Here is an 18,035-nt window from a genome sequence, read left to right on the forward strand (position 1 = left end):
CAGCCCTAATAAAAGGAGCCTCAAAGCTTACTATGGAACAGCCCTCCTATAAAAGAGCCTCAAAGCTCACTATGGGACAGTCCTTGACTGTAATGATGTCACATAAGGTCCAGATTTGTCTTAGAAGCCAAAGGCCACCAATGGATGATGGAGGCCAACTTATTAAATACTGGGCTACACTAACAGATATGCCAGAAATAATACTTAAAACTTGTCAAACTTTAAACCTAGTTACCTGTATGCCTGAACTTGACCACTGTACTTCTTTCTCTATAGAGCAAAAAAGGTTATTGATCTTGCTTACTCTATTTGTCCAGATTTAAGATGCCCCTGTTAAAAATACGAATGACAGTTGGTTTTCTGATGACAATAGTTTTCATAGAAAAAAGTAAGATAAGCTAGGTATGCCATAGTGCTCACTAGCACTTTGCAGTTGCCAAAACCTAAGAAGTAACATTTATACTGACTCCAAATATGCTTTCCTGGTACTACATGCCCATGGAGCTATTTGGAAGGAAAGGGGATTGCTATCAAGCCATTACTCCCCAATCAAATATGGTCCCAAGTTACAAAACCCTCCTTACCGCTATACTGAAGATGGCATATATCAAATCTGGGATACATATCTGTGGCTTACACCCACGATTGGAAGGCTCAGTCAAAAGGCAGTTTTATGCTGGCAACAAAGAAATCATATGAGTGATACTTGGGCAAAGAACGCACGATATCTGGGATGGCTATCACTAGAAATGTGTTCCCAAATAATAGTACTTCAGGCTACTGACTGGTTTGCTACCTACTGGGCCAGGCGACCTGGCATCAGATGGCCAGCTCCAAATGGAACCCACTGGATATGTGGAACTAACCTGTGGGCCTGGCTTCCTCCAGGGTGGATAGGTCGCTGTACTTTAGGATTTGCCTGGATTCATGGGCACATTACTAAAACCATCACCACTCCAGCTAATCTCCCCAACTTGAAACAAAGATGGACGCGATCTGTTTTTAAATGGTATGATAACTTAGCATCCATTTTTGTTCCATCTGCGGGACTAGAGGATGTCATGTGGCATGTAGAAGCCATTAATAAATATACTACAAAGGCACTCAATGATTCACTAAATAGCATCTCCCTGCTTAATATCGAAGTGTCACAGATACTCAAGGCAGTCCTACAAAATAGGATGGCCTTAGATGTCCTGACAGCAGCTCAGGTGGCACAGGGTGCAATTATCAAGACAGAATGTTGTGTGTACATCCCAGACTATCACAAAAATGTCACAGGACTAATAAAAGATATGAATACCCAAATTAAGGCCCTACTAATAAAAGATATGAATACCCAAATTAAGGCCCTACAAGATCCTTCTCTCTCTCTCAGTGAATGGTTAAGTTCCTGGTTTGAAGGAGGACTATGGCCAAATCTCCTTTTCGGGCTTCTCATTCTTATCACCTTATTAACCTTAATATGTTGCTTTGTTCCATGTTTCTCTACTTGGTGCCGAGACTCCTTTGCTACAATGACTTCACCATGACAGATGATCCTTGTTGCGCAAGAGAACGCCTCTTCACTGTTAGCGCTGGATTCAGCTGCCTCCACCTTTCGTAACTCCCTTAGATGTTCCTACCCTGATCAATATTGACCAGAGCAGGTAGGGACAGCTCTACGCCCCTATTCAGCATGAAGAAGTTACAGAAAATGAGACCTTCCACCTTCAACCACCTTAAAGATTTAAGGGTCAAAATTGTTCAGGGGGGAATGATGAGGGAGCAGGAGGCTGGCTGAGGACAAAGCAAAAGCTGGCGCCTTGCATCCCCCCTCCACCCGCTGCCCTCCATATGTGTAGCATTCCTCAGGCACCCCTGACTGCCATAAAACGATAAATAGTTAACTTGCTGAGATCACAATCCTGCAAGACAGGAGTCTCCCTTGGTTTGCAAATGTCCTTGAGATTACAACAAAGAAGTTACCTTATCAATAGCCCAATTTCCAAAGACACAGAACTCAGTTCCTCAAGCCCTAATGTCACCCTCCCCTCCATAAAAAACCGAAGGAGGCGGAGGTAGAAGGAAAAGTAAATGAAGTTAAATTTCTTCTAAACCTAAATCTCATTAACAAGGATGCTTGATAGCAGGAATGTAACATTCCACCAGGAGACTCTCAATTGTCTTTACTTGATAGTAACCAAGCCTTCAATATCCTGATAGTATTCTTTCTAGCTTCCGTAAACAGCCAGCACCGTGGATGAGTGTGATAGATTCCTTCCACTATTTTTGAGCTGTCCCGTGTGTGTGTGTGTGTGTGTGTGTGCGCGCGCGCGCGCACGCGCGTTTGTGCGTGTTTCCCCTGAAGACAGTGGCTGTCCGAACCCTCCCAGGTGTTCTGACCAGTGGGAAGTTGCTTACACAGAGGAGTCTTGGAGTGTGTGCTGATAGGCTGTAGGCCTGCTTTGCAGGAGATTTGCTCTGGGGGTGTTGGGTCCAAAGCTTCCACCCAAGCTTCACCTTGATTTCCTATTGGCCAGTGGTGTTTGAGTGTGTGCTTAGAGAATTTGAACCTTCCTGAGGCTTAGGGAAATCACTAAGTACAGTCAGTTCCCTCCATGATGCTTTTCTGCCTTTGGCCGGTCGTGTGTACACACTGAGACCGGCTATGACCGATGTTGCCCTGTTCTGTCCTCCACGGGTCCACACGCTTTCCAGCCATGTGGGCTTGAGCACGAGGATGTGGCTTTTCTCTGTGCACTTGACTCCAGGGACCAGCCTGTAATCTTTAACGTGGGCTTCTAAGCTTGCCCTGGCTTCTTTGTCCATGGAAGCCACTGTGTCATGTTGGGTCCTGTCGGGGACCATCATAGAATCTAGGTATTTAGCTGTGTGCACAGATGCTGATGGCCCTTTGCTAGCTAGCACCCATGGTACATCATGACCCCCTGGCTGAGGGACTGACACAGGTGCGTAGGCCAGAGCAACTTTCATATTGGAACCTGAGCTCCAATCTTGGCTTTCCAAGTAGGAGGTCAAGGGTTTGGACCCTTCATCTCCGCACCATGCCCATCCCAGGAAATCAGAGGAAAGGTCCTCCAGGTACAGCTGTGGGGAGTAGGGGAAGGAGTATGTAAAGTGTGCCAGGGTGATGAAAGTGTTTTGGAAAGGGGACACTGTGATTGTGATGGAAGTGTGAGAAATATCTCCTGGGAAAGGCACACAGTCGTGTTCACAAGCATAACGCATGGGGACACACACACACACACACACAACCATGCACACACCCACGCACACATGGCCTTCATCCCACGTGCACACAGATCACCCCTTCCCTATGTATGAGTTCTTCCAGGCCCTGTTCGACGTGGTGACCGTGCCTCACCGGACAGTCTCGGTCAGTATCCCCCAACCCCCATTCCTTGTTGGAACCCAGAATCAGGGGGCAGGCTTCTTTGTACTCTAGATTTCCTCCCAGTCTTAAATATATACAGCTGTCCTTGCTCCCAGCGTCTACCTGCGATTGGGGAAAAGGAAACACAGTGAGGATCCCAGCATCCTGTCCTCTGTTGGGCCAGCTCTTTGGTTTGGGGATGACTTCAGGCAGTAAATTGGATGAGGTCCCATGGTTGAGTCCATGTCCTCCCACCTGAGTTCAAGAGGACCATTTGAATGATGCTGGAGCATCATTCAATCTCCGAAGTCCATTCTGATCAACAGAACGTTCTCTTTCAAGGAGAAACCTTTTCTGCTGAAGAAGGTGTTTGATCCCGTGGAGTTTGTAACTGAGGCTGTCCTGTGTCCTCACCCTTTTTGGGTCCACTGTGTGTAAGAGGTCAGACCCAGCATTCCTCCACGAGGGGAGACTGCTGCCCCCTTCCCCTGGGAGGTAAAGTGCCAGATGTTCATCAAACTCCACTGATGGAAGAAATCAAGGAAGCACCATTTGTGTCTCTGAGAAATGAGAGAGGTGAGCTTACCTCAGGGAGAGTTGGGGGACCTTCCTTTGTCCAGCTCCTAGGAAGGTCCTTGGACTGGTTCTCCACAGGGTCTAGGAGAACAGAGAGGAGCTGTCAGGACATTGGCTGCGCTACTCAGGAATGACTTGGGGAGTTAAGTCTGTTGGATGTAGATGCGGGGCCAGAGGGAATGGACGTGAAGGGTGACCAAGCAAGGCCTGACTTGCCAGTGGGCCAACAGTGGTGGACACAGTGGTGGACGCAGTACACAGTGGTGTACACAGAACGCAGTGGTATACACAGAAACACAGAGGAGGGGAGCAGGATGGAAAAGGGAAATGGGGCCTTGGCTTTCTAACGGAGGGGATGTTATCAGTGGGAACTCTCAGCGTATGTCTGGGAAACACTCACGGCACCCTGGGTTTCAGGGCGCAGTCCCCTGAGCCCTCCTGCCCACTGTGCAGCCAAGCCAGCTTGCCACTTCTTCAGCTGGTCATGGGGCCTGTTCAGCTGTCTCCCCTGCACCTCTGCTATGTGACCCTATGGCTCCTCTATCGTGCCTTGGAGTAGTGGGTTTTTCGGTGATGGAATCTAAGAACTGGGGACGGGTTGTATTTGTTAGTATGTGTCCGTTCAGTGACACTGCTGACATCCATGATACTTTGTAGACCGCACTGCCATCTATGGGGAAAATGTTGCCATCCTATCTCATGGCACCTCTGTACCCGTGACGACATGACCGGCCCTCCCCGTTTCCTCCCTCCACAGTCCCTTCCACTTTCTGGGTCTACGAATGTGCCTACTGGAGTGTGCTCAAAGCCTGGGATCGTGTAATGTACCTCTTTCCTTGTGTGCTTGCTTTCAAAATGCATGTAGAGTTTCCAGGTTCTATCTATTTCGTAAAATATTGGAAAACTTAGGTTCTTCTTACGCCTAAATTGCACTCTATGATATGTATGGATGCCACTGAATGTGTTCTTTCCTCCCGCGATGGATTTGGGGGCAGTGACTCTCTGGGGCTATTGGGAACCCAGCTGTTTGAGACATTAGTGCGCAGATAACTGTCTGTTTCCAGAATGAGAAGACGTCACCAAATGCATTGGCCGCATTTGTAGAACGGTAACCACGTGAAATGTACTAGGTACTTGAGTTGCCAAATGTGGTGAGGTCGTTTTGTTCCTTTGAGGATACGTAGCACACCCATGTAAGATGTGGCTAATGGGCGAATGTGAAGGGGGGACATAGTGGAACCTCCTGTCCTATTCTGTTCCATTTATCTGTTAAGCGTTCTTGGCAGAAAACATAGTCTCTTCCTTCCTACCCATCTCAGAACCATGTTTCCTGGAGAGAACTGGAGGGACCCGTGAGTTCCAGAAAGACCTAAGATCCATCCCTTCAGCTAGTAGACACTTTTTTCCTGTGCCCCTTGGTTCCAGTTTGAATGAGGATCTCATCGTGACTTGTGGACTTAAAAGGGGATGGACAGACGGCATAGAGGGAAATGGCTACCAGTGAAATCAGAAGACAATGTGTCTCAGCAGTTTAAAAGCTTTGATTATGTCTGTGCTAGTGAACGACAGAATGCATCTCCAATCACCGTAATGAGTCAATCCCCAAGGTACCTTCCTCGGTGTCCTCAATGGTGTAGACCTCATTGTGGAGGGAGAACCGGACTCTCTTCTTGCGGTGGCGTCGTCGTGGTCGTGGAGCGGGCGGCGTGGGTGCGGGAGTCTCCACATCCTCGAGGAGACACTCCCCACAGATTTCTGGGAGACGCACAGAAATAGAGAACAGTGTCGGCACCTTGTCGTCAGGAGCCCATAGGGGGTTTGGAAGTCCATTCCCTCTAGTTCATCCGTCTCCTGCCCCTACTCGCCAGGTGCCCAGCAGGCATTCCTCCCTCCAGGTGGGACGTAGGAAGGAGTCACCATGTGCTGTGCTCTGAATTCCGCCCCCTCCCACACCCACAGGTTCCGTGGGCAACGTCTTGTATGGAGCAGAGACAGGACAGAAACGCAAAAGAGCGCCGTGAGCACGCGTGATAGCCTCGGTCACATCCCTTGAGCAGCCACACCTACCTGAGAGTGTTCCCCAGAACCCTCTTGGCTCTGTTTCCCTGCCCTCCGGCCTGGACGTTAGTGTGCCACCACGGTGTCCCAAGTGATTGAGTCCAAGGAGTGCCTGGGACCTAGGGGAGGACTGGATGCTTGCCAGCTGCTCGGCAGGTGTTGAGGAAGGGAACGCCTAGGAACTCAGCTAGACATCTTGCTGTGGGTGAAGCCAAAGTGCAGGACCGTGGAGGGCCCTAAACTATAGGGTGCCGAAGCGACCGTCCATTGTTCCACCATGATGAAGGATGGATCTGGGACAGGAAAGGCATCGTTTCCCTGTGGCCGGAGATCCCCCAGCCCCTACCCCAACCCATGGCCCCTGAGAAAAGGTCCTGAAGCCCTAAACCAAGAGCTGCCCTCACAGTCTCCAATCCCTCTGTGCCACTGTGTCTGTAGGGGAGAGCGAGGGCCATGAGACCAGCCTCAGTCCTCACTCACCTCTGTGTTTGGGGCCCTGGTATCAACTAGGTGGTGATTTCTGCCCAGTGGGGCCCTAGTGAAGGATCAGGAACGGGTAGCATGAGCCACGTTCCCTCACCTCTCTGCAAGGTCAGCACAAGGACCCATTGTTCTCTGATTTCACTGGTAGCCATTTCCCAAGGCCGTCCTGAAGGCCAGTTGTAGGCCAGACTCCTGGGGTTCTGCTTGACTCCCAAGCTGATTCAAACTCCCAAAATTTATCTGTTCAGCGTTCCTGGCGGAAAACATAGTCTCTTCCTTCCTAACATCTCAGAACCATGTTTCCTGGGGAGACCTGGAGGGACCCGTGTGTTCCAGAAAGACCTAAGGTCCATCCCTTCAGCTAGTAGACACTTTTTTCCTGTGCCCCTTGGTTCCAGTTTGAATGAGGATCTCATCGTGACTTGTGGACTTAAAAGGGGTCGGACGGACGGCATAGAGGGAAATGGCTACCAGTGAAATCAGAAGACAATGTGTCTCAGCAGTTTTAAAAGCTTCAATTTTGTCTGTGCTAGTGAACGACAGAATGCATCTCCAATCACCGTAATGAGTCAATCCCCAAGGTACCTTCCTCGGTGTCCTCAATGGTGTAGACCTCATTGTGGAGGGAGAACCAGACTCTCTTCTTGCGGTGGCGTCGTCGTGGTCGTGGAGCGGGCGGCGTGGGTGGGGGAGTCTCCACATCCTCGAGGAGACACTCCCCACAGATTTCTGGGAGACGCACAGAAATAGAGAACAGTGTCGGCACCTTGTCGTCAGGAGCCCATAGGGGGATTGGAAGTCCATTCCTTCTAGACGATCCGTCTCCTGCCCCTACTCGCCAGCTTCCCTATAGGCATTCCTCCCACCAGGTGGGACGTAGGAAGGAGTCACCATGTGCTGTGCTCTGAATTCCGTCCCCTCCCACACCCACAGGTTCCGTGGGCAACGGCTTGTATGGAGCAGAGACAGGACAAAAACGCAAAAGAGCGCCGTGAGCATGCGTGATAGCCTCGGTCACATCCATTGAGCAGCCACACCTACCTGAGAGTGTCCCCCAGAACCCTCTGTGCCCTGTTTCCCTGCCCTCCGGCCTAGACGTTAGTGTGCCACCACGGTATCCAAAGTGATTGAGTCCAAGGAGTGCCTGGGACCTAGGGGAGGACTGGATGCTTCCCAGCTGCTCGGCAGGTGTTGAGGAAGGAAACGCTTAGGAACTCAGCTAGACATCTTGCTGTGGGTGAAGCCAAAGTGCAGGACAGTGGAGGGCCCTAAACTATAGGGTGCCGAAGGGACCGTCCAGAGTTGCCACCATGATGAAGGATGGATCTGGGACAGGAAAGGCATCGTTTCCCTGTGCCTGGAGATCCCCCAGCCCCTGACCCCAACCCATGTCCCCTGAGAAAAGGTCCTGAAGCCCTGAACCAAGAGCTGCCCTCACATTCTCCAATCCCTGCGTACCACTGTGTCTGTAGCGAAGAGCGAGGGCCACGAGACCAGCCTCAGTCCTCACTCACCTCTGTGTTTGGGGCCCTGGTATCAACTAGGTGGTGGTTTCTGTCCAGTGGGGCCCTAGTGAAGGACCAGGAACGGGTAGCATGAGCCACGTTCCCCCACCTCCCTGCAAGGTCAGCACAAGGACCCATTGTCCTCTTATTTCACTGGTAGCCATTTCCCAAGGCCGTCCTGAAGGCCAGTTGTAGCCCAGGCTTCTGGGGTTCTGCTTGGCTCCCAAACTGATTCAAACTCCCAACATTTTTCTGTTCAGCGTTCCTGGCGGAAAACATAGTCTCTTCCTTCCTAACATCTCAGAACCATGTTTCCTGGGGACACCTGGAGGGACCCGTGTGTTCCAGAAAGACCTAAGATCCATCCCTTCAGCTAGTAGACACTTTTTTCCTGTGCCCCTTGGTTCCAGTTTGAATGAGGATCTCATCGTGACTTGTGGACTTAAAAGGGGACCGACGGACGACATAAAGGGAAATGGCTACCAGTGAAATCAGAGGACAATGTGTCTCAGCATTTTTAAAAGCTTCGATTATGTCTGTGCTAGTGAACGACAGAATGCATCTCCAATCACTGTAATGAGTCAATCCCCAAGGTACCTTCCTCGGGGTCCTTGATGGTGTATACCTCATCGTGGAAAGAGATCCGGACTCTCTTCTTGGGTTCTCGTGGATCAGGCGGCGTGGGTGGGGGAGTCTCCACATCCTCGAGGAGACACTCCCCACAGATTTCTGGGAGACGCACAGAAATAGAGAGCAGTGTCGGTACCTTGTCGTCAGGAGCCCATGGGGGATTGGAAGTCCTTTCCTTCCAGTCCATCCGTCTACTGCCCCCTACTCGCCTGCTGCCCAGCAGGCATTCCTCCCTCCAGGTGGGACTTAGGAAGAGGTCACCATATGCTGTGCTCTGAATTCTGGCCCTCCCACACCCAGAGGTTCCGTGGGCTACAGCTTATATGGAGCAGAGACAGTACAGACACGCAACAGAGTGCCCTGAGCACGCGTGATGGCCTCAGTCAAATCCACTGAGCAGCCACACCTGTCCTCTGTGCCCTGTTTCCCTGTCCTCCGGCCCTCCAGACGTTAGTGTGCCGCCACAGTGTTCCAAGTGGTTGAGTCCAAGGAGGGCCTGGTACCTAGGGGAGGACTGGATGCTTCTCAGCCGCTGGGCAGGTGATGAGGAACGGACCGCCTAGGGGCTCAGCTAGATGGCTAGCTGTGGGTGAAGCCACAGTGCAGGACAGTGGAGGGCCCTGAAATGTAAGGTGCAGAAGGGACCGTCCAGAGTTGCCACCCTGATGAAGGATGGATCTGGGACAGGAACGTCGTCGTTTCCCTGTGGCCGGAGATCCCCCAGCCCCTGACACCAAACCACAGCCCCTGAGAAAAAGTCCTGAAGCCCTGAACCAAGAGCTGCTCTCACAGTCTCCAATCCCTCTGTGCCACTGTGTCTGTAGGGGAGAGCGAGGGCCACGAGACCAGCCTCAGTCCTCACTCACGTCTGTGTTTGGGGCCCTGACTTCAACTAGGTGGTGGTTTCTGCCCAGTGGGGCCCTAGTGAAGGACCAGGAACGGGTAGCATGAGCCACGTACCCTCACCTCTCTGCAAGGTCAGCACAAGGACCCATTGTCCTCTGATTTCACTGGTAGCCATTTCCCAAGGCCGTCCTGAAGGCCAGTTGTAGCCCAGGCTCCTGGGGTTCTGCTTGGCTCCCAAGTTGACTCAAACTCCCAACATTTTTCTGTTCAGCGTTCCTGGCGGAAAACATAGTCTCTTCCTTCCTAACATCTCAGAACCATGTTTCCTGGGGAGACCTGGAGGGACCCGTGTGTTCCAGAAAGACCTAAGATCCATCCCTTCAGCTAGTAGACACTATTTTCCTGTGCCCCTTGGTTCCAGTTTGAATGAGGATCTCATCGTGACTTGTGGACTTAAAAGGGGACGGACGGACGGCATAGAGGGAAATGGCTACCAGTGAAATCAGAAGACAATGTGTCTCAGCAGTTTTAAAAGCTTTGATTATGTCTGTGCTAGTGAACGACAGAATGCATCTCCAATCACCGTAATGAGTCAATCCCCAAGGTACCTTCCTCGGTGTCCTCAATGGTGTAGACCTCATTGTGGAGGGAGAACCAGACTCTCTTCTTGCGGTGGCGTCGTCGTGGTCATGGAGCGGGCGGCGTGGGTGGGGGAGTCTCCACATCCTCGAGGAGACACTCCCCACAGATTTCTGGGAGACGCACAGAAGTAGAGAACAGTGTCGGCACCTTGTCGTCAGGAGCCCCTAGGGGGTTTGGAAGGCCATTCCCTCTAGTTCATCCGTCTCCTGCCCCTACTCGCCAGCTGCCCAGCAGGCATTCCTCCCTCCAGGTGGGACGTAGGAAGGAGTCACCATGAGCTGTGCTCTGAATTCCGCCCCCTCCCACAACCACAGGTTCCGTGGGCAACGGCTTGTATGGAGCAGAGACAGGACAGAAACGCAAAAGAGCGCCGTGAGCACGCGTGATAGCCTCGGTCCCATCCCTTGAGCAGCCACACCTACCTGAGAGTGTTCCCCAGAACCCTCTGGGCCCTGTTTCCCTGCCCTCCGGCCTGGACGTTAGTGTGCCACCACGGTGTCCCAAGTGATTGAGTCCAAGGAGTGCCTGGGACCTAGGGGAGGACTGGATGCTTCCCAGCTGCTCGGCAGGTGTTGAGGAAGGGAACGCCTAGGAACTCAGCTAGACATCTTGCTGTGGGTGAAGCCAGAGTGCAGGACAGTGGAGGGCCCTAAACTATAGGGTGCCGAAGGGACCGTCCAGAGTTGCCACCATGATGAAGGATGGATCTGGGACAGGAAAGGCATCGTTTCCCTGTGCCTGGAGATCCCCCAGCCCCTGACCCCAACCCATGGCCCCTGAGAAAAGGTCCTGAAGCCCTGAACCAAGAGATGCCCTCACAGTCTCCAATCCCTCTGTGCCACTGTGTCTGTAGGGGAGAGCGAGGGCCACGAGACCAGCCTCAGTCCTCACTCACCTCTGTGTTTGGGGCCCTGACATCAACTAGGTGGTGGTTTCTGCTCAGTGGGGCCCTAGTGAAGGACCAGGAACGGGTAGCATGAGCCACGTTCCCCCACCTCCTTGCAAGGTCAGCACAAGGACCCATTGTCCTCTGATTTCACTGGTAGCCATTTCCCAAGGCCGTCCTGAAGGCCAGTTGTAGCCCAGGCTCCTGGGGTTCTGCTTGGCTCCCAAACTGATTCAAACTCCCAACATTTTTCTGTTCAGCGTTCCTGGCGGAAAACATAGTCTCTTCCTTCCTAACATCTCAGAACCATGTTTCGTGGGGACACCTGGAGGGACCCGTGTGTTCCAGAAAAACCTAAGATCCATCCCTTCAGCTAGTAGACACTTTTTTCCTGTGCCCCTTGGTTCCAGTTTGAATGAGGATCTCATCGTGACTTGTGGACTTAAAAGGGGACCGACGGACGACATAAAGGGAAATGGCTACCAGTGAAATCAGAGGACAATGTGTCTCAGCATTTTTAAAAGCTTCGGTTATGTCTGTACTACTGAAGGAAAGAATGCATCTCCAATCACTGTAATGAGTCAATCCCCAAGGTACCTTCCTCGGGGTCCTTGATGGTGTATACCTCATCGTGGAAAGAGATCCGGACTCTCTTCTTGGGTCCTCGTGGATCGGGCGGCGTGGGTGGGGGAGTCTCCACATCCTCGAGGAGACACTCCCCACAGATTTCTGGGAGACGCATAGAAATGGAGAGCAGTGTCGGTACCTTGTCGTCAGGAGCCCATGGGGGATTGGAAGTCCTTTCCTTCTAGTCCATCCGTATCCTGCCCCCTACTCGCCTGCTGCCCAGCAGGCATTCCTCCCTCCAGGTGGGACTTAGGAAGAGGTCACCATATGCTGTGCTCTGAATTCTGGCCCTCCCACACCCTGAGGTTCCGTGGGCTACAGCTTATATGGAGCAGAGACAGTACAGACACGCAACAGAGTGCCCTGAGCACGCGTGATGGCCTCAGTCAAATCCACTGAGCAGCCACACCTATCCTCTGTGCCCTGTTTCCCTGTCCTCCGGCCCTCCAGACGTTAGTGTGCCGCCACAGTGTTCCAAGTGGTTGAGTCCAAGGAGGGCCTGGTACCTAGGGGAGGACTGGATGCTTCTCAGCCGCTGGGCAGGTGATGAGGAACGGACCGCCTAGGGGCTCAGCTAGATGGCTAGCTGTGGGTGAAGCCACAGTGCAGGACAGTGGAGGGCCCTGAAATGTATGGTGCAGAAGGGACCGTCCAGAGTTGCCACCCTGATGAAGGATGGATCTGGGACAGGAACGTCGTCGTTTCCCTGTGGCCGGAGATCCCCCAGCCCCTGACACCAACCCACAGCCCCTGAGAAAAAGTCCTGAAGCCCTGAACCAAGAGCTGCCCTCACAGTCTCCAATCCCTCTGTGCCACTGTGTCTGTAGGGGAGAGCGAGGGCCACGAGACCAGCCTCAGTCCTCACTCACGTCTGTGTTTGGGGCCCTGACATCAACTAGGTGGTGGTTTCTGTCCAGTGGGGCCCTAGTGAAGGACCAGGAACGGGTGCATGAGCCACGTTCCCTCACCTTTCTGCAAGGTCAGCACAAGGACCCATTGTCCTCTGATTTCACTGGTAGCCATTTCCCAAGGCCGTCCTGAAGGCCAGTTGTAGCCCAGGCTCCTGGGGTTCTGCTTGGCTCCCAAGCTGATTCAAACTCCCAACATTTTTCTGTTCAGCGTTCCTGGCGGAAAACATAGTCTCTTCCTTCCTAACATCTCAGAACCATGTTTCCTGGGGAGACCTGGAGGGACCCGTGTGTTCCAGAATGACCTAAGATCCATTCCTTCAGCTAGTAGACACTTTTTTCCTGTGCCCCTTGGTTCCAGTTTGAATGAGGATCTCATCGTGACTTGTGGACTTAAAAGGGGACGGACGGACGGCATAGAGGGAAATGGCTACCAGTGAAATCAGAAGACAATGTGTCTCAGCAGTTTTAAAAGCTTCGATTCTGTCTGTGCTAGTGAACGACAGAATGCATCTCCAATCACCGTAATGAGTCAATCCCCAAGGTACCTTCCTCGGTGTCCTCAATGGTGTAGACCTCATTGTGGAGGGAGAACCGGACTCTCTTCTTGCGGTGGCGTCGTCGTGGTCGTGGAGCGGGCGGCGTGGGTGGGGGAGTCTCCACATCCTCGAGGAGACACTCCCCACAGATTTCTGGGAGACGCACAGAAGTAGAGAACAGTGTCGGCACCTTGTCGTCAGGAGCCCCTAGGGGGTTTGGAAGGCCATTCCCTCTAGTTCATCCGTCTCCTGCCCCTACTCGCCAGCTGCCCAGCAGGCATTCCTCCCTCCAGGTGGGACGTAGGAAGGAGTCACCATGAGCTGTGCTCTGAATTCCGCCCCCTCCCACAACCACAGGTTCCGTGGGCAACGGCTTGTATGGAGCAGAGACAGGACAGAAACGCAAAAGAGCGCCGTGAGCACGCGTGATAGCCTCGGTCCCATCCCTTGAGCAGCCACACCTACCTGAGAGTGTTCCCCAGAACCCTCTGGGCCCTGTTTCCCTGCCCTCCGGCCTGGACGTTAGTGTGCCACCACGGTGTCCCAAGTGATTGAGTCCAAGGAGTGCCTGGGACCTAGGGGAGGACTGGATGCTTCCCAGCTGCTCGGCAGGTGTTGAGGAAGGGAACGCCTAGGAACTCAGCTAGACATCTTGCTGTGGGTGAAGCCACAGTGCAGGACAGTGGAGGGCCCTAAACTATAGGGTGCCGAAGGGACCGTCCAGAGTTGCCACCATGATGAAGGATGGATCTGGGACAGGAAAGGCATCGTTTCCCTGTGCCTGGAGATCCCCCAGCCCCTGACCCCAACCCATGGCCCCTGAGAAAAGGTCCTGAAGCCCTGAACCAAGAGATGCCCTCACAGTCTCCAATCCCTCTGTGCCACTGTGTCTGTAGGGGAGAGCGAGGGCCACGAGACCAGCCTCAGTCCTCACTCACCTCTGTGTTTGGGGCCCTGACATCAACTAGGTGGTGGTTTCTGCTCAGTGGGGCCCTAGTGAAGGACCAGGAACGGGTAGCATGAGCCACGTTCCCCCACCTCCCTGCAAGGTCAGCACAAGGACCCATTGTCCTCTGATTTCACTGGTAGCCATTTCCCAAGGCCGTCCTGAAGGCCAGTTGTAGCCCAGGCTCCTGGGGTTCTGCTTGGCTCCCAAACTGATTCAAACTCCCAACATTTTTCTGTTCAGCGTTCCTGGCGGAAAACATAGTCTCTTCCTTCCTAACATCTCAGAACCATGTTTCCTGGGGACACCTGGAGGGACCCGTGTGTTCCAGAAAAACCTAAGATCCATCCCTTCAGCTAGTAGACACTTTTTTCCTGTGCCCCTTGGTTCCAGTTTGAATGAGGATCTCATCGTGACTTGTGGACTTAAAAGGGGACCGACGGACGACATAAAGGGAAATGGCTACCAGTGAAATCAGAGGACAATGTGTCTCAGCATTTTTAAAAGCTTCGGTTATGTCTGTACTACTGAAGGAAAGAATGCATCTCCAATCACTGTAATGAGTCAATCCCCAAGGTACCTTCCTCGGGGTCCTTGATGGTGTATACCTCATCGTGGAAAGAGATCCGGACTCTCTTCTTGGGTCCTCGTGGATCGGGCGGCGTGGGTGGGGGAGTCTCCACATCCTCGAGGAGACACTCCCCACAGATTTCTGGGAGACGCACAGAAATAGAGAGCAGTGTCGGTACCTTGTCGTCAGGAGCCCATGGGGGATTGGAAGTCCTTTCCTTCTAACCATCCGTATCCTGCCCCCTACTCGCCTGCTGCCCAGCAGGCATTCCTCCCTCCAGGTGGGACTTAGGAAGAGGTCACCATATGCTGTGCTCTGAATTCTGGCCCTCCCACACCCTGAGGTTCCGTGGGCTACAGCTTATATGGAGCAGAGACAGTACAGACACGCAACAGAGTGCCCTGAGCACGCGTGATGGCCTCAGTCAAATCCACTGAGCAGCCACACCTATCCTCTGTGCCCTGTTTCCCTGTCCTCCGGCCCTCCAGACGTTAGTGTGCCGCCACAGTGTTCCAAGTGGTTGAGTCCAAGGAGGGCCTGGTACCTAGGGGAGGACTGGATGCTTCTCAGCCGCTGGGCAGGTGATGAGGAACGGACCGCCTAGGGGCTCAGCTAGATGGCTAGCTGTGGGTGAAGCCACAGTGCAGGACAGTGGAGGGCCCTGAAATGTATGGTGCAGAAGGGACCGTCCAGAGTTGCCACCCTGATGAAGGATGGATCTGGGACAGGAACGTCGTCGTTTCCCTGTGGCCGGAGATCCCCCAGCCCCTGACACCAACCCACAGCCCCTGAGAAAAAGTCCTGAAGCCCTGAACCAAGAGCTGCCCTCACAGTCTCCAATCCCTCTGTGCCACTGTGTCTGTAGGGGAGAGCGAGGGCCACGAGACCAGCCTCAGTCCTCACTCACGTCTGTGTTTGGGGCCCTGACATCAACTAGGTGGTGGTTTCTGTCCAGTGGGGCCCTAGTGAAGGACCAGGAACGGGTAGCATGAGCCACGTTCCCTCACCTTTCTGCAAGGTCAGCACAAGGACCCATTGTCCTCTGATTTCACTGGTAGCCATTTCCCAAAGCCGTCCTGAAGGCCAGTTGTAGCCCAGGCTCCTGGGGTTCTGCTTGGCTCCCAAGCTGATTCAAACTCCCAACATTTTTCTGTTCAGCGTTCCTGGCGGAAAACATAGTCTCTTCCTTCCTAACATCTCAGAACCATGTTTCCTGGGGAGACCTGGAGGGACCCGTGTGTTCCAGAATGACCTAAGATCCATTCCTTCAGCTAGTAGACACTTTTTTCCTGTGCCCCTTGGTTCCAGTTTGAATGAGGATCTCATCGTGACTTGTGGACTTAAAAGGGGACGGACGGACGGCATAGAGGGAAATGGCTACCAGTGAAATCAGAAGACAATGTGTCTCAGCAGTTTTAAAAGCTTCGATTCTGTCTGTGCTAGTGTACGACAGAATGCATCTCCAATCACCGTAATGAGTCAATCCCCAAGGTACCTTCCTCGGTGTCCTCAATGGTGTAGACCTCATTGTGGAGGGAGAACCGGACTCTCTTCTTGCGGTGGCGTCGTCGTGGTCGTGGAGCGGGCGGCGTGGGTGGGGGAGTCTCCACATCCTCGAGGAGACACTCCCCACAGATTTCTGGGAGACGCACAGAAGTAGAGAACAGTGTCGGCACCTTGTCGTCAGGAGCCCATAGGGGGTTTGGAAGTCCATTCCCTCTAGTTCATCCGTCTCCTGCCCCTACTCGCCAGGTGCCCAGCAGGCATTCCTCCCTCCAGGTGGGACGTAGGAAGGAGTCACCATGTGCTTTGCTCTGAATTCCGCCCCCTCCCACACCCACAGGTTCCGTGGGCAACGACTTGTATGGAGCAGAGACAGGACAGAAACGCAAAAGAGCGCCGTGAGCACGCGTGATAGCCTCGGTCCCATCCCTTGAGCAGCCACACCTACCTGAGAGTGTTCCCCAGAACCCTCTGGGCCCTGTTTCCCTGCCCTCCGGCCTGGACGTTAGTGTGCCACCACAATGTCCCAAGTGATTGAGTCCAAGGAGTGCCTGGGACCTAGGGGAGGACTGGATGCTTGCCAGCTGCTCGGCAGGTGTTGAGGAAGGGAACGCCTAGGAACTCAGCTAGACATCTTGCTGTGGGTGAAGCCACAGTGCAGGACAGTGGAGGGCCCTAAACTATAGGGTGCCGAAGGGACCGTCCAGAGTTGCCACCATGATGAAGGATGAATCTGGGACAGGAAAGGCATCGTTTCCCTGTGCCTGGAGATCCCCCAGCCCCTGACCCCAACCCATGGCCCCTGAGAAAATGTCCTGAAGCCCTGAACCAAGAGCTGCCCTCACAGTCTCCAATCCCTGTGTACCACTGTGTCTGTAGCGGAGAGCGAGGGCCACGAGACCAGCTTTAGTCCTCACTCACCTCTGTGTTTGGGGCCCTGACATCAACTAGGTTGTGGTTTCTGCTCAGTAGGCCCATAGTGAAGGACCTGGAACGGGTTGCATGAGCCACGTACCCTCACCTCTCTGCAAGGTCAGCACAAGGACCCATTGTCCTCTTATTTCACTGGTAGTCATTTCCCAAGGCCGTCCTGAAGACCAGTTTTAGCCCAGGCTTCTGGGGTTCTGCTGGCTCTCAAGCTGATTCAAACTCCCAACATTTTTCTGTTCAGCGTTCCTGGCGGAAAACATAGTCTCTTCCTTCCTAACATCTCAGAACCATGTTTCGTGGGGACACCTGGAGGGACCCGTGTGTTCCAGAAAAACCTAAGATCCATCCCTTCAGCTAGTAGACACTTTTTTCCTGTGCCCCTTGGTTCCAGTTTGAATGAGGATCTCATCGTGACTTGTGGACTTAAAAGGGGACCGACGGACGACATAAAGGGAAATGGCTACCAGTGAAATCAGAGGACAATGTGTCTCAGCATTTTTAAAAGCTTCGGTTATGTCTGTACTACTGAAGGAAAGAATGCATCTCCAATCACTGTAATGAGTCAATCCCCAAGGTACCTTCCTCGGGGTCCTTGATGGTGTATACCTCATCGTGGAAGGAGATCCGGACTCACTTCTTGGGTCCTCGTGGATCGGGCGGCGTGGGTGGCGGAGTCTCCACATCCTCGAGGAGACACTCCCCACAGATTTCTGGGAGACGCACAGAAATAGAGAGCAGTGTCAGTACCTTGTCGTCAGGAGCCCATGGAGGATTGGAAGTCCTTTCCTTCCAGTCCATCCGTCTCCTGCCCCCTACTCGCCTGCTGCCCAGCAGGCATTCCTCCCTCCAGGTGGGACTTAGGAAGAGGTCACCGTGTGCTGTGCTCTGAATTCTGGCCCTCCCACACCCAGAGGTTCCGTGGGCTACAGCTTATATGGAGCAGAGACAGTACAGACACACAACAGAGTGCCCTGAGCACGCGTGATGGCCTCAGTCAAATCCACTGAGC

The 18,035-nt window shown here is 53.1% G+C and overlaps 1 protein-coding gene and 1 pseudogene across 2 annotated transcripts in view; both read left to right on the forward strand.

The window, feature by feature from the left end:
* Positions 1 to 18,035, forward strand: part of LOC131830049 (zinc finger protein 25-like) — a 48,955-nt pseudogene that overhangs the window by 1,191 nt on the left and 29,729 nt on the right.
* Positions 1 to 18,035, forward strand: part of ZNF248 (zinc finger protein 248) — a 104,963-nt gene that overhangs the window by 671 nt on the left and 86,257 nt on the right. The window lies entirely within an intron of this gene.

Source organism: Mustela lutreola, chromosome 4 (assembly GCF_030435805.1).
Source record: "Mustela lutreola isolate mMusLut2 chromosome 4, mMusLut2.pri, whole genome shotgun sequence".
Taxonomy (NCBI): Eukaryota; Metazoa; Chordata; class Mammalia; order Carnivora; family Mustelidae; genus Mustela; species Mustela lutreola.